Genomic DNA, 17,534 nt, shown 5'->3' with positions numbered 1-17,534 from the left:
AGCCGCTTTAATTTTACCCTCTCCTACAGGCCTGGGTCTAAAAACACAAAACCGGACTCCCTTTCTCGCCAGTTTGAGACCCCCAAATAGGAGGCCTCTATTGGCACCATCCTACCCAAAGACGTGGTGGGGGCTGCACTTTCTTGGGATGTCGAGAGAGAGGTTCAGGAGGCTCTGCGTAAGTGTGGTATACCTAGAGGGGTTCCAGCAGGCAAGGTGTATGTCCCTGTGATACTGCGCTCCAAAGTCATCCAGTGGGGTCACTCATCCAAACTAGTTTGTCACCCAGGAGTTCAAGGATCGCTGGCCTCTATTTGTCAGCGATTTTGGTGGCCCGCCATGACCAAGGATGTCAAGCAGTTTGTGGCAGCTTGCTCAGTTCACGCCCAGAACAAGAGTTCATCTTCGCCTCCCATTGGTCTGCTTTGCCCATTACCCATACCTGCCCGCCCGTGGTCACATCTAGCTCTCGATTTTGTCACTGGGCAACACCGTCCCTGCTTCCAACCTGCTATTGACATTTCTTGAATCATCCGGACTCTAGCACAGATCCCTTTCCAAATTTTTGGTAATGTTGCCCGCAATAGTGTTCCCCCACAAAGCCAGAAAAAATCAGCTACTGGTACTGATTGGTCATCATAGCAGAACTTTGGAGGAAACAATAATGTTTGATTTATGCAGTTATGTGTTATAGTTATATTACCCTGCATTGTAACTGTTGCATGAAGTATTGTTTTCTTATAAACATTCATTCATGTAAAAGAGCCAGTGTCAAGGTGCCACATTATCATACCATTACCTTGAAAGTCCCCCACACTATTATTTCCTACTGTTTTATTGAAGCATTTATACTCTAGGGTATAATCTATTTCATACTTGGAGGGGAATTCTATCTTTTTTTCCTCAATTCTTACGTCTAGCTGCTGGCACCATTTCCCCCATTCAGGGGCAGTTATTGAAGTAATCACTCCGTATGGTAGTTATTGAAGTAATCTGGACTACTCAATATTGCTAAACATTAAGCTGGACACAGAGGTCTTCGGAAGACATGCAGATGACAAAAATGTTGAGTAAATTTTGCACAATGTCTAAAGTCATATGGATTGGGTACTACTATAACCTTTCTTAATGGTGATGAAATGCAAATCAAACAACTAGTTATTTTATTTTCCTGGGCTGTGTAAGCAGCCCATTTATACCACGCATTACTTTGTGCTATGCTTAAGAGTTTTTCCTTTATCTTTCTGCCAATAGGTTAATTAATAAGAAACTTTTGACCAACATTCACTTGCTGTAAAGTTAATTCTTGGGAAGTCTGGTTGGATCTGTGTAGAGGTGAGCTGACCACAGATTGATTTAATACCTGGAAAATAATGATCATTAGGTATGCTGTCCACTTTATTTTCCCCATTCCTCTGCTTTATTTCCTCCACCCCTTTTACACAGATTTCAAGACCTTGTACATAATCACTGTTGGGTAGTGGGTCCTCTTCTTCTGCACCTTTTCCCTTACTTACTTTAGGGACGCTTGTGCAATGGTTTAAGTGATACCCGGTTGGTTTGCCTTCCACTTAGACTGCTGTTGGGGTGGCTGCTATGACCTTGTATGGCCCCTCCCTTCTGGGTTTGTGCCACTTCCTCCTGAACACCCGCAGATAGACCTGGTCTCTTGGAGTGATGAGACACGAGGTGTCTTTTTCCTCCTTTGTCTCTTTGCTCTTTTCCTGCACATAAATTGCTTTATGTATGGCAGTTGGTTTCTTCAGATATGATCTTCCAGTTGTAATTGTTCTAGGGATGGGCCTTTATAGGGGCCTCTACAGAATGGCACAGGCATGGGTCGACCCATAAGCATATCATGCGAGGTCAAGTGGGTATTTCTGTTAGTTTGCACGCGATAGCTCATTAGTGCAAGAGGTAAAGCATCAACCCAGTCAAGATTTGTACCTGCACAAATCTTGTTAAGCTTGGCTTTGAGCATGCCATTTATTCTCTCTACCATACCTTGGGACTGCAGATGATAGACACACCCAAATCTTTGCTTCATTCTCAACTGTTGTAATACCTGCTTTACCGTTTTCTGAATGAAAGCGGATCTGTTGTCTGAACTGATTTCTGACGGAATTCCAAACCTAGGTTATCACCTCCCTTGTGAGGAATTTGACAACTGTTCCTGCCCCTTCATCTGCAGATGGCATTGCTTCTACCCATCTTTTAAATCTGTCAATTACTACAAGCATGTATCTTTTGCCTTGAGCATACTTTATCATGTCCACATAATCCATAACCAAATGCAGTCCCTCTGGTACTGGTATATGGGCAATAGGTGTCGCTGTTTCCTTTCTGACGTTGTGCTTAGCACATATCTCACATGAAGCTAGAAACTCATCAACCATAGCATGCATATATGGAGACCAATATCCTTGTTGCTTGATTTTACTCACAACCCTTCCTCTAGCACAATGGTCAAATCCATGAGCATCTGAAATCAAAATGTTCAACAACGCTGTAGGTGCTATGATCAGACCTTCATGTGAACGACAAATACTCTGTGCATCCTTCTGAGCTCCCCCTGGAGCCACATAGAATGCTCATACGGCCCTGCTTGCTGTTGAATCCGAATAATATCCTTCAACTGAGGCTGCGGTTCTATAGGGACTATTGCCGCTTGCACGGCTAGTTGACACTTTGATGCTTGCTTTGCTTCTAAATCTGCTATGTTGTTACCCTTAGTGACATGGTCATTTCCCTTTTTATGGGCCTAATATTTAATGACAGCCAACCGTTTTGGTAGCATCATAGCAGACATTAGTTTACTTATTTGCTCAGCATGCTGAATGAGAGTACCATCGCTCCATTTAAATATTTGCCACTAGCCCTGTGGCTAATTGGCAAGCAGCTGTAAGTGCTTTCAGCTCGGCTAACTGAGCCGAACACGGTTGTGAACGGTGCTATAGGTGCTACAGTGCTTCAGCTATAGGTTTAGATTTAAGATCAGGCCGTAACCTGGTAAATGACAATGAATTCGCCACACAATTATGAGCCACTCCTTCATAGGCTGAATGAATCAATTCAGCTGGGTTAACTGTGTCACACCTCTTTATAGTAATGTTGAGATATGTGAGCAGTGAAGAATATGCTAGAATGCGAGCTTGAGTAAGAACAAATTTCCCTTGTTCTATTAATTCTACCACCTTATGATGTGTGTAAATGGTTACTGGGTAACCCATAGTCAACGTGGATGCTTTGTCATATGCATAATGTATTGCTGCAAGTCCCTGTTGGTAGCAAGGTGGATAACCTTGTGCTACATTATCTAGCTTAGTGCTGTAGTAATCTAGGGGCTGTTTTCTCCTTCCACTGCAGGTTTTATGCATCAACACAGCTGAGGCATATCTATCAGCTAGAACGGTTTGGTATAATCAAGTATACCTAAAGTAGGTGCTGTCTGCATTTCTTTTTTAATGGATTTAAATGCTAGCAGTGCATCAAGTATCCATTTTAAAGGAGGACTTAGATTTTGCAGTCCTTCTTCTCTCATTATCTCCCTCAGTGGAGCTGTTTTCACAGCTTACTCCTCAATCCAGTCAGCACTGAAACCTGTAAAGCCTAGGAAGGTCATCAACTGTTTAACTGTTTGTGGTAACGGTGCTTTACTTATGCCTTCTAACTGGGTAGGTGCTATGGCTATTGAACCATGAGAAATTTGCCGCCCTAAATATTCAACTTGGGGCTTGCAGTATTGCAGTTTAGCTTTAGACACTTTATGACCTCCCTGTGCAAGCTTGCTGAGCACCTTAATGGAATCCCCATGGCATGCTTCTAATAAGGATGAGCATATTAAAAGATCACTTTTACTTTTCATCATTAAATCTGATAAATCAGCTTTCAAAACCTGATTAAATATATTTGGTGAGTGTTTGAGCCCCTGCGCCATTCTACGATATGTATATTGTTTACCAGCGTATGTAAATGCAAACAAATACCTACTCTCTTCCGCCACTGGAATACTGAAGAAGGTGAACAAAGATCAATTACAGTAAAGTATTTGGCTTCGGGAGGGACATTGGTTAGCAGTGTGTGTGGATTTGGAACATCAGCTGGGTAATCCTCTGTTATATTATTAATTGCTCGCAAATCATGCACAAGACGCCATTTATTTGTACCTGGCTTGATCACAGGGAAAATTAGAGTATTACAACAACTCGTTTTCTCTTCTATAGCACAGATGCTTTTACAAGGCCTTTAATAGTGTTTTTTATGCCAGCTTCTGCCTCAGGTCGCAAAGGATATTGTCTTATCCTGGGCAATTTTACATTTGGTTTAAGTTGTACTTGAATTGGTCTGGCTGATTTAATTAGACCTACATCTGTATCAGACCATAATTCAGGTCGGACCTGACTCTCTATTTCCCTATACAATTCCTCTTTGACAGTATCAACTACTTCAGATGCTGATGTCATTTGTGTTTGTGACTTGCTGCTAATTACAACTTCCTGAGGAGTACCAGGGGGAGGTCAGTGGTTAAGGCATTAAGTGGTTAAGTGCTTCAGGAATCTGTGCTTTAATGAACTTTCCCCATTTATGGATTATTTGACTAACATTTTTTTCCAGCTGTCCTATCCAATACACATTTGCTTGTGGCTCAATCATTACCATTTGATTGACAAACCAAGTCTGAGTTTGGAAAAAATGCGACTGGTGCTGTCATCGCAGTGACTGCAGCTGGCTGGACTGTGGGTGATGGATTGCTTGGGGCCCTCATGGACATTTGCTCTGCTTCCACCGTTCTTAGCGTAGCTTGGACTTTTTTCTTGTTTTTCTTTGTTAGTTCTTTAGGCTGTAACTGAGCCAGTTTACTTTGCAGCTCTTTTTCTTGAGATTTTCAACAGCTTTCAAAAGCTTTCAACTGCTAATTTTTTCTATACTGTTCAACAGCACGTGAGACGTGATCACAGAACTCTTTGTGTGATTTAGAAGTTAAGCCGACCACATCTTCCAGTTAACTTTTCACCAGTTGAGGCATGGCATTTACTATGGTTTGTCTGAACAGCATAGACAACAGTGCATCTCCCTCTGGATCACATTCAGTCTCTTGCTTCCACCGCTTTAGCTGCTTCTGGATGTACAGAGTTGGATTGTCTGTTTCCTCCAACTCTTCCCCTTTTAAGGCTTTTAAGGCTTTTGGGTCAACTTTAGTTGGATTTAGTTGGTATATATTGTCCTTGTGCACCTTTAATTAAAATTGGGAATTGTGGAGCCAGGTGCCTAAGTCTCCCTGTGTTCCTTCCCAGTTTCCAATTGCCCATGTTAAATGACAAATCCTCTTTACCCCCATCCTCTCCACTGCACAAAGGCCCATGCCCAGTCCTTAATGTTGTATCTACCTGTATCTGACTTCTTACTGGTGTTTTAGCGCTCCTGTCTGTTCTCTCTCCACGTGCTTGCACCTCTTCCTGTTCCTTTAACTTATCTTCCTTTCCGTACAACCTTTTCACTCTCTGTAGATCTGCCCTTACTTACTTGTAACAATCTAATGGTGTGCTTTCTTCTCTATCCATTTTCCTATCATGCCTCTTCTTTGACTTCACACACGACTCTCTGTAGTCTCCCTCTAAATCTACATTATCTTCCATTTGCACCTCACCAGAAACTTTCACCATGCCCTTAAGCATAGGGAATTGACCTTCAGTCAGCACATATGGGGGAAGTATAACTAGCACTTTCCCTCCATTACTCTGTGCCTCACTCGTTGACTTTCTAGACTTTTTTCTAGCCTGCTTTTTCTGTCTTACCAATTCCTCCCCCTCCTTTTTAAACAGCGCTAGGACCTCTCTCTCCTGCTGTCTTTTCAACTTTCTCTGTACCAGCTTTGTCTCTCTTGATGCCATTTTATAATTTTTGGCCAAAGTCTCCATCTCTGAACACAATGCCACATCAAATGTCCCTTCCTTTGGCCATTTTGTAATCATATCTTTAGTTCGCTTTTGCCATTTATTGGAGATCTTAGTTATGAGAGTTATGGAGTTATGGAGATCTGCCATTATGCTTTATAGCCTGTCACCACAATTTAGATATTTTTACTTTATCTTATGCCTATGCACTTACTTAATGACTAAATTTACTTACAACAATATCCAATATTGTATAATCCCCTAAATATCCACTTTCCTTAACAAGGCTCAACAATGATAATCACTCTTTAATATACAATCTTTTACTATTTACTATTAGTACTTGCCACAAAGCACAGTATTTTTATACACAATGAACACTTTTATCAATATTCTTTGCATACTTGTCCCCTTTGCTAATTGGGGCTTATTCCTCCACTCATACATGTCATTTTTATTGATTAATGTTTATCTATTTAGCTCTTTATTTATTCATTTAATTAATAAGGGCTCATACACACACGTCTCCGGTCTGGCAACAAGCTGCCCCCCACCCCCCAATTTTGGGTGGCTACACAATGCTTATGACATACAACAGTGCGTTCCTCATAGAAAAAGGGTATATTTTATTAATTGCTGAGTATCCTTACACAAGCAATATTACTAATTAAGCGCAACTCCGTATTAACTTGCTTTCCACTATTGCCATCCAATCAAGGCCCACTTGACAATGATGTCATCCTAATAATCTGGGGTTCATTAAGTTTCCCCAGTCTAGGGGTCCTCAACGGATATATCAAATTGCTTTTGCAAGCAGAATCTCAGGACTATACATTCAGTTTCGCATGCACATCTCTGATTATTTCTATATGGGGTACCATTTATTTCTTAAAAGTAAGTTACATAAAATCAAATAAAATTTACTTCCATAGTTTCTGCCACAGGTATGTCGCCATTACAGAGTTATGTTGGCTATCAACCCCGTCTGTTCCCTTCACAGGAACCCGAAGCGGTGGTTCCGTCTGGCTTGACTTTTGTTCAACGCTGCCGGCGCACCTGTTCAAAGAGTATGGCTTTCTACCAAGGACTTGGTCATCTTCCTCCCACACTTGGTCGTGTACACCCAGTATTTCACGTTTTTAGGGTTAAACCTGTGTATTCCTCCCCTATTGTTTCTTCTGCTCTGAGCCGCCCCCCCCCCCCATGACCCCCCCCCTCCCCTAAGTTTTCAGTACTTAGTGGACTGAGAGGGCTATGGTCCAGAGGAGAGAAGTTGGATTCCAGCCTGGGACGTTGTAGATCAGGCGCTGGTCAAAGACGACAAGGTGAGCCCCTCCCTGGGGGCGCCTAGTGGCACCCTTGACTGTCAAACCCCTGGTCTGATCTTTAAGATTTTCATTTACTTTCTCTCTCCCCTCGTATCCTGTGTTGTTTACATGTCTATTTAAGCACATGGCATTTGTTTTGATCCTTCGCCATGTGTCCGTGTCTCTGTGACATCACCACCATCCCTCCCACTTCCTCTTTATTATTCTATCAAGATGATTTTACTCACCTGTTCCCCTCATTTTCGTTGTAATCATTCACCCTATTTATTTCCTTCTGTCTGTTGTCCTGTGTCAGATCGTTGTTCCATGTCGCCAGCAGTCTGCTCGTTTCATGTCCTGTCCAGTTCGTTACATGATGTTCCTTATTTTGGCTCCAAGCCAGTATTCTCCAATTTTGTTTTGTTTCACCTTTCTTTTCCCCTTCTCTCTCGGCTTTTATCCTTTTTGCATCCAGACTGTGTCCTGTTTTTTCTTAGTTGCGCTGTTCTGCAGTTTCTCCCCCCCCAGGGCCGGCCTGTCCCCGCTCTTCTTCGCGGCTGTGTAGTTCAGCGGATTTTTTGTCCTATTGCAGAGTCCTTCGGTCCTATCCACCACCGAGAAAACTGCAGCCACGTCTCACAGTGAAAGCCTTTTTCCTCTTCGGAGTGTTTTTTGTAGTGTTTTTTCTTTTAAGACTTTGGCACTCCTGTGTCTTTGCCTAAAAAGAACAGTTCAGTTTGTTTGTTTGTTTTTGTTTTGTTTTTGGTCTTTTGTTTTTTTCTGTTTTTCGCCCGATTCAAGGCACCTCTCCAACAAATAATAATAAAAGAAAAGACATTGAAGGAGACCTGCATTTGTGTATGTTCTGATTGCCTGACAAGATGTTACTAGTCTTCATACTGCTCGAAAGCTTCATGTACAGTAAATGTAAATATTGTAAATATATACACTATCGTTCAAAAGTTTGGGGTCACTTGCAAATTACTTTATTTTTGTTTAGTGTTTTATTTTTTACATTCTACAACAATACTAAGGATTTCAAAACTATAAAATAACACATATTGAATTGGGTAATTATGTAACAACAACAAAAACTACAGTTAGTTATTATAAGACACAGAGGTCAGCCTTTCTGTAATAGTTCTTGCAAGAACAGTATTGTCAAGTGTATTTGCAAAATTCGTCAAGCACCATAATGAAACTGGCTTTCATGAAGGCCATCCCAGGAGGGCAAGACCAAAACCTACCTCTGCCCAAATGAGAACTTCATTTAGAGTTATCAGCCTGAAAAATGATCAATTAACAGCACCTCAGATTAGATGCGTTATGAAGTCTTTACAGAGCAGAAGTAGCAGAAACATCTCACCATTAACTGTTCAAAGGAGATTAATGCTTTTTTTGGTCGCCTTTAGCATTCCTTTACAATGTAGAAAAAAATTTAAATCAGAAACGATCATCGAGTTAGAAAGTGACCCCAAACCTTTGAACGGTAGTGTGCATACTGTAGTTAAACAGAAAAACTGAAATGTTTAGTTTTTCTATGGCTGTAACACTCACCCTCTGATAACTGCCTATGAGCCGCAACTTAACCATGTGTGTGCACACATGGGTCCACATCATGGGGCATTCTAAATCATTTACATATAATGAATGTTTTATGACTTTTATCGTCACAATTGCTTGTATTGCAAGTTGACTTTTATGCCCCTTGCTGGTTTAGGGTTTCCTTTGTTACCAAACTGTCCAGAATATCACCAGTAGGTTAATTAATGCTTTGACATAAGCCATGGCATGCACTTTGACACTTAAGCCAAAAACTGCGGACTGATTGGCCTGATTAGTCATTCATTTACTGTAAAAGTTCTGTGGGATAGGATGTTGGATTTCTAAATATTGAGTAAAAATTTATTAAAGCATAGCATTATAATCCCCACAATAATACTCCAGGCCTTCCTCTCACAAACATGCAAGTCAATCTCCTCTTTTTACGTGCTCTGTCTAAATCAAATTCAGATCAAATTCAAATTTTATTTGTCACACACACAAACATACACAGTACGAAATGTAGTGAAGTGCATTATACGACTGCCCTTGACCCTAGAAGAGAATTAAAGTTTACAAATGAGAAATAAATATGAATAAAAGAAATACGATAGAAATTAAATAAAAAATTAAATTAAACTAGGAAAAATAGAACTAAAAATAAAAATAGAAATGTGCTAGGAAAAATAGAACTAAAAATAAAAATAGAAATATACTGTACAAATTGAAATATACTGTGCTGTGTGTGCAAATATGCATAGAACAAAGAGGAATGCAGTCAGTTACAGCTGTGCTGTACAGGGAGAAAGTTATTTCTCCCCCGTTGTCACACTTGATATCTAGTGTAATATTTATTCACTCATAAAAATTAACAATACTAAAAGTTTATGCTGAATACTTATGTAAAATGAATCCCATCAGTAAAGAAGTGGTAAGTTTGGAGGCAGAATCGGTCTCTTGATTATGATCATAAAAAATAAACTCAGTTGTTGTTGCATATTCTTCGATTAATTCTGCATTTATTTTCCTCTAATGTCTCTGTTATCTCTATTATCTTAGATCTTAGGATAAACTACAAAACTATTTAAAACAGCAGGTTGTCATGATTGGAGAAATACAAGCAAGGCACAGGTGCGGAAGTTAAAACCTACAGTATAATAAAACACAAACAAAAAAAAAACAAAAAACTGAAGCCCAAACAGATTACAGCAAAAACTAAGACAATGATGACATCAGATGCGAAACAAAACTAAACCTGGCACAAGACTATTTATACCAAACTAATAAAAAAAATAAAAAACTATACTCAGGTGACCAAGATGTAGAACATACTGGAAAATGAGAAATCAGAAATACTTTCAAAACTTAGTACTTAGTTCAAAAACAAGACAAAAAACAGAATACAATGGTGCAGGGCGCCCTCCAGGGGTTATCCCAGATGTTCAGTGATGTAGCTGCTATCCATGTCTGATGGAATATTACTTGTTTTTTGAGTTCATGTATTACAAGAATGGTATAAAATTAGTCTCATAAAATCCCTATAAATGACTATTATTTTACTACTACAACCCTAATCTGAAGTAAATTGCACTTTGTTTTTCTAATTACCAGGCACGCTTGTTATTAATTTCTTAAGATGTGTATTCTCAAATTTCAAGGAAATGGGGCCCTACAGTAGTTGTAACAATTCGTATAAAATGCTTGTTAATGTGCACTTTTTAAATTTTATATTCCTCTCACTTAACTGTTGATGCAACCTCATTTTTTTACACCTTAGTCTTATCATTTGTATGAACATATCACTTGACAAACACATACAATATAGACCATGAACCTATCCGATCATCCAAATAAATGATCTCTTCTTATTCTCTTATGTTTATCTATAACCGTTCTCCTTCCTAATATTTTTAAGGTATCAATCTCCCATTGGTCTAGCTAACCAACTCTAATGTTTCATTTATTTATTTACTCATAAAACTAGCAACACACACAAGACACAAGTTCATGCTAAATCCACATGTAACTTTAAATTCCTTTAGTAATGAAGCAGTAACTAACAGCAAAGTTACTGGGATATGTTAAGGCATTCCTTTAAAAGACAACAGGTACCCCATGAAATTTCTCAAAATCGCCCTCACCTCCCCAATTTTACCTGATTTATATACCTTCACTTAGCAATTACATCATTGTTTGCTCCCTCTGAAGTCAACAAGCTATTTAATATGCATGAGATGTAGGCTAATTTGGCTCAGGTCAGATTGATATAGTTCCTTATTTTCTTAACCCGGCTACTGTCCAGCCTTGGTGAAGACTTGGGGTTTCGTCGCAGCCAATTTTTTTTTTTAATCCTCCTTTTTTATCTATTAAAGCATACAGTTTTATATACAAAACTATTGATAGTTTGTGTAGTTTTGGTTTGCAGACTCAGTTCAGGCACCTCGGTCAGGTAATGCGGATACTCACCTGAACCAAAATAGTTGATTAGCTCGCTTTATTAGATCTGTTTATTCTGGTAAACTGGGTTGAGCATTGTTTGTATCTACTGTCACCATGTGGGTGTTTTGTCAAGTTTAATTTGTATTTGAATTTATATTTGAATTTTATTTCTGTTTTGTGTTTATAAAAAGCTTATAATGTTTAGCTAATTGTCAAGCTTAGCTTATTGCTATGTAGCTAGCTCAAGTCTCTCGGTGTCTCTGATCCATTCTCTGGTCCCTCCGTTTATCTAGTCTTGTCTTGTCCTATTTTAGCACCCATCCTTAGTTTGTGTGTAACGTCATAGAGCCTGTGTTTCACCATAAAGCTCATGTCTCGTGTGTAAAGTCATAGAGCTTGTGTTTCGCCAAAGAGCCTGTGGCTCGCTCTATGCTTTTGGGTATTGTTTATGTTTGTTGTTTGTTTTATTTCTTGATTATTCATGTTTTGTGTTATTTCTATTATTAAAAAACTCTTTTGGTTAAAAAAAAAAAACCCTGCTCCTATGCCTGCCTTTTGTGCCCATTGCTACAACAGCTCCAAACACCCAGTTTGTGACAATATATATAACTATGGTGAATTTAAAACAATCACATTGATCTGCTCATATCTATATTGTTAGTTTTTAGAAACTATACTATTAAGATTATTTACATGATTCTAGTTAGTTATACCTATATAGTAGATTATAACTATGCATAGTAGTTAAATTGGTAAAGTGATGGTTAATTTCAGTTCTGGTATGCATGTTACTGTATATTAACTTTTTTTTTCCAAATTTTTCTTTGGGCCAATGTTTACTAAACTAAACTCTTTTTGTTTTATTTTAGTTTGTAAGCAGCGCACTTCTCGCTCATTCTCTTGCCTGAGAATCCTTATGGAAACAGATGGTTACACCTTGCCTTACTCAGATTTTATTAGCGCTCTACTGGGCCTAGTTCTTCATCTAGAGACAGTGCTTGCTGAAATTGAGGCTCTCTCTTTACCACGGCGCCCTCCTGCACGACCTTACTGTGGTACCGTGGCACCTGATAACACTGCCTCTCCCTCATCTTCACCTACCATCAGCTTTAGTCCCACCTCTCCAATTCGCTTCTCTCTTTCCCCTGAGGAGGATTTTGCTACAGATTAGTAATTAATCTGTTTCTTTGTCCAGTATGTTATGATATATGTTTATTTGCTCTTAAAGTGGACGTCTGGCTCTTTGTCTCAATTAAAGCAGAACCGAAAGCAGATTACTGCCTGCATTTTCTGTATTTTCCACTTCATTAAAGTTCCTCAATTTCTTGCACTTTGGTTGTTCTTGGGTCACACTTTGCATACTTTTCTGTTTAATTACTGTTAGTAATACATCTATAAACCGACATAAAAAAGTAAATATATCAGTATTGTGTTTATAGTAATGTTTTTTTTCTAGTATTTTATTACTATTGCTCTGTTTTCTATCCCTGCCTCCTGCCTGCATATTTCTCACTTCCCTAATTTGCCGTGCAGGCGCCTTCTTTTTATTCTAGCGAGCGGATTAAGGCATCTTGAACAAAGGGCTTCTGTGTATTTGGTACTTCACACTTAAATACAATTGTAGGCCAATAGAATTTTCCACAACAGCTGCACATTTAAACACTACAGTGAGGACACCCAGAGCCTACAGAACCTTGGTCAGCTCCTGTGGGCCTCCAAACCAGACCTGGATGCTGGTTATGGCTGATCACTCAGTCATGCACTGCCTATAAAAGGGCCATGCAAGTTCAGTGGGTAGGATATTGCCTGTGCCTACAAACTTTAGACCGACTCTTTAACTCAAACTTTTCCAGAGAACTCTAGAAAGGCTTTACCTAGAAGGAAGCAGCCTGCTGTGTGTCCTTGCCTCAAAGGAGTAGTGGGCAGATAAGACTGAGATCAAATCTATTTTCTTTACAGCAAACTGGCAGTTCCAGAGCCCATCAGTGTTTAAGAGTAAGATAGCTGTGGACGCTAGATGTGTTTTTTTTATTATTATTATTTGGCCTCTGCTTTGTAAAAGAAAGCATCTTGGTCTGTGATAGAAAGCACATGATGCACCTTAACATGTTCTGATTAGAACAAAAACGTTCCAGCAAAACAATGCAAATTGTTAATATATAAGGAATAAGGAAACACAGCAACAGGTAATTTTATAGGCATTGGACATAAAACAAAAAGATATGTAAATACTGTATAGAAGCATGGGAAAGGTCACAGAATATCAGAAAACAGTAAGAGCCTCCCTGCAATCTAGCATTGTGGAGGGTGGTTTAGTGCTGACCTGCAGCAGTCATGCTAACCCACCTGTACAGACCAGCACTTGGTATAAGGGATCATAGTTTTAAAAAACAGGACAATCTTATTTCATCTTCAAGACCAGCTCTGAGGACAGTGGAGATTATAAGTTTAAAGCCAGCAACCAATACGGAGAGAAATATTCTGAGGAAGCGACGGTACATGTATTGTGTTTGATTGGGCATTACAGTTTTTATAACAAGTAGCACTTTGTAGCATTAATAAAGGGGAATAAGTTATAACAGAGTGATATTCACCTTTACACAGGGAGCAGGAGTGTGGTTGCGTATGTAGTTCTTGCAATTACAGGTGGATGTGCATGTTTATTTTCCATCATCAGTGTTTTATACATGAGGTAAGTCTATTCATTTTTCATTAACCTTACATCATATCAGGCATTAAGTGTAATTTTTTTAATGCATATTTTTGAATTCCTGATTCATTGAGCCCATTTTTTATACCAAGTTTATAACTGCTCATTTGACACCAGAATCTCCCTGCTGGTCCTAAAAAATTATTTCACCAGACAGAAGGAAATCATTGTTTTTTTATGACAGCTGGAGTAATCAGCTTGAATGGTGTTTAATAAAGTGCTTTACAACAAGAATTTGGAATAAAAAAAAGTTTCACCTACTGCCCCCTTTTGGCCTTATAGCATAATAACCTGTGAATCTCAACCTGACTTGGGTGTATCATGGATGAATATCTATGATTACGACACTCCAGAAGTGTGTGCTTCAAAAAAAAAAAAAAAAAACCAATAAATTAAACTATTAAAAATAAATACTTACATGGTTTAAAACAGTTCAAGATACAACGATGTAATGTTGGTATGTTATCACTATGTGATTATTATTTTTTTTTGGGGGGTGGGTGGGGGGGAATAAAAACTCCTTTCTGGACATCAGTAGTATTCAGAGGTGGAAAGAGTAATAAAATTTTGTACTCAAGTAAAAGTACTGTTACTTTAGTGAACTTTAGTGAAAAGTAAAAAGTAGCTCATTAAAAATTACTCAGAGTAAAAGTTACTGAGTTACTTATTTTAACAGCGTGGGTGGGATGAGGGATGGAACACCCTTGCATAATCTGTTTTGTCTCCATCGTTCTTGTGAATTTAGCACGTTTGTTCATCCCGTCCATCAATCAATCAGTGCAGTGGATTTTTTTCGCTCCCTGATGTATTATATTTTTTCTTTTTCATTTTCATTTATTTATTTTTTTACTCAGTAGCGAATATGATTTAAAATGTAGTGAGGTACAATACTTCAAACAAAATATACTTAAGTAAAAGTAAAATTACAAATTTTAAAAACTACTTAAAGAAGTAGAAGTACACAAAAAATCTACTCAATTACAGTAATGCGTGTAAATGTAATTCATTACTTTCCACCTCTGGTAGTATTGTACATGTTTTGGTAATAAATTTTCCACCTTTAAGCCTTTATTACAATTTATTTTTCTAGACTGCAAGAAAGAAACAATGAGATCATCAACTTTAACACCGAGGCAATGTTGAGAGAGAGAGACGTTAAAAGTCTTTACATTCTGTTACGTGTACGGTATTGGAGAGCCTCACCAGGAGATGTTTTAATGATTATAAGAGCCCTGACGCAGGGCTTCAGAGGGGGTCAGTGAAATACTGTAGGAGTGTGTGACAGTGCTTATGACAGACACGGGAAGACCTTTCCGTTTGGAGATGGAGTGGGATTATTAATTAAGAAACTCGAAAGGAAACAGAAGAAAACTAAAAACACAAAATGAGCAGAGAACAGACAGTGCTCTGGAAACTAAAACAAAAAATTATATCCTCTCGGGGCGTTCGCCCTGACCGAGGATTTATTGGAGTTAAACTGAGGCTCTCTCTCTCTCTCTCTCTCTCTCTCACTCGCCAGTGTTTTAGGGAGACAGGGGCTGGGTCTTTGCCTCTCCTTTCTTAGACGCGCTCGACTTTCTGTCTGTCTCTCCTTCTTTCATTTTTTATTTAATTTTGTTTGTTTGTTTGATTGATTGATTGATTGATTGATTGTCTTCGTCCCTGATACCTTACTGGAGCTACGTAATGATCACATGAAGTGGCCGAGGTATCAGGACCCTGATATAGACACGCCACCAGGTGCGGCTCGTTCAGGCTGATTGCCTGACGGCGGTGTTGCCTGGCAACGAGGTGTATAAAAACCCGCATCTTTGCCTGTTCCAAACTCCGCGTGTTAGCAGGAGAAGTGTTAGCAGAACAGGTTATTCGCGGCTCTGCCCCTTGCGCGAGTCGCGTCGTTAAACATTCATGACAAGTTTGTCAGCAAAACAAGAACACTTGCATTTTTTTGAAAAAAAAATTATTTGTATTTTGTTTGAGTTTGCAAAACGCTATAACTCCACAACCCACAGTTTTGTCATAATGGATAATTCAGCCTCCAGTTGTGGGCTATTTAAAGATGCAATTTAGTATTTATTACTAAAGTATCTATGTAACTTTACATTTTACATAATTATATGCAAATTCATGCAACTACTGTAATTTTCTAGCAAGCCATTGGCAACAAATTTGAACAATAAATGAGTTTTGTTGCACATTGTTTCATTAAAAATGCAAATCTTTTCTTTATAATAAGGTTCTTTATAATATAGTGTTTCTCTAGCGAGAAACACTATATATCATGGAAAAAACCTATATGCTTTGAGATGTGGGACTATTATGTTAACTCTTCCAATTTATTGCTCAGGATGCACTGCAATATAGTCACAATTCAATTGTATTTACTTGCACTTTATTCGTAACTGGTTTTGTTTCTGGTTCATTAATCATTGTCATGTTTTTACATGTTATGATTGTGTCCTGTCCTGATTCCGGTTTCCAGACTTTGTTTTTTTTTATTTTTACTTAAATGTAATATCTCAACCTCTGTACTTATGCCATGCCTGCGAGTCACCTTTTAGTAACAACCTAAAGTAATACGATATGATTACATAACATGGCATTATTAAACAGTTTTTTTAATGATAACAACTACTCTGCCACTGTAGGACATTAACAATATTACTTCTCTAAAAGTATCACTTATTATAAATTTATTTAAATACATATGTTAACTTTGAAAATAAAGTTTAACACAGCTAGTATTATTGTTGAAGGTGCTTCATGTAGTACAGCTAGCGCAACTGTTTTAATACCGTGTTCTCTTACAATAATTCAGCTAATCTGTGCGTTTGTGGAGGTATAGCAGGTTAGCTGCTTTCACCATTTCTCTCTTTATACACATTTTAAAATTTTCCATATTTTCTTTTAATTCTGTAAAACTGCTTTGCAACAAAAAAGCTGTTAAAAGCTCTATACAAATAAAATTTATTCGATTTAAAATTTTCATGTTTTGCTCTTCAGACTTTCGCCTCTTTGGCTGTTTCTCTCATCATCTCTCCTTATTGATGATGCAAAAGTGACAAAAGTGTATTGGAGTAGGATCACTAGCTTCACAGTTAAGTCCACTTATTCACTCACTCACTCATCGTCTATACTGCTTTATCCTGTACTCAGGGTCGCAGGAGGACCTACTTAGGGCATGAGCCAGGGTACACGCTGGACAGGGTGCCAATCCACCACAGTGCACACACTCATTCACACACTATAGGGCAATTTGGGAATGCTAATTAGCATGTCTTTAGGCTGTGGGAGGAAACCAGAGTGCAAAGAGGAAACTCACCAAGCAGACCAAATTACATGCTCACAGAGGTGGGAATCAAACCCGGATCCTGGAGGTGCAAGGCTACCCACTAAGACTACCCACCCATGACTGAGGTAGATTACTGACATGGTGCTGTTTAACATTTTCATTATATTCAACAGGAGTTAGCTGAACACTACACCTACTGTATATCTCCTGATGAACTGATAATAACATACTGTGATTGATAAACACTCAAACACACACTAAAGTGTTACTTTTCAAAGTAACTTTTGCTTCCTTTTTCCTCTGAATTATTGCCCACGCGAAATTACACCATGCACATGAACTGAAACACT

At 38.6% G+C, this 17,534-nt stretch overlaps 1 pseudogene; it reads left to right on the top strand.

Annotated features, from left to right (window-relative positions):
• LOC128506151 (sialoadhesin-like) overlaps nt 1-17,534 on the top strand; it is a 70,045-nt pseudogene that overhangs the window by 34,958 nt on the left and 17,553 nt on the right.

The sequence above is a fragment of the Clarias gariepinus genome, chromosome 18 (genome assembly GCF_024256425.1).
Source record: "Clarias gariepinus isolate MV-2021 ecotype Netherlands chromosome 18, CGAR_prim_01v2, whole genome shotgun sequence".
NCBI classification, from domain to species: domain Eukaryota; kingdom Metazoa; phylum Chordata; class Actinopteri; order Siluriformes; family Clariidae; genus Clarias; species Clarias gariepinus.
Note: the sequence above shows the minus strand (reverse complement) of the source record. Positions and strands in the feature narration are given on the sequence as shown.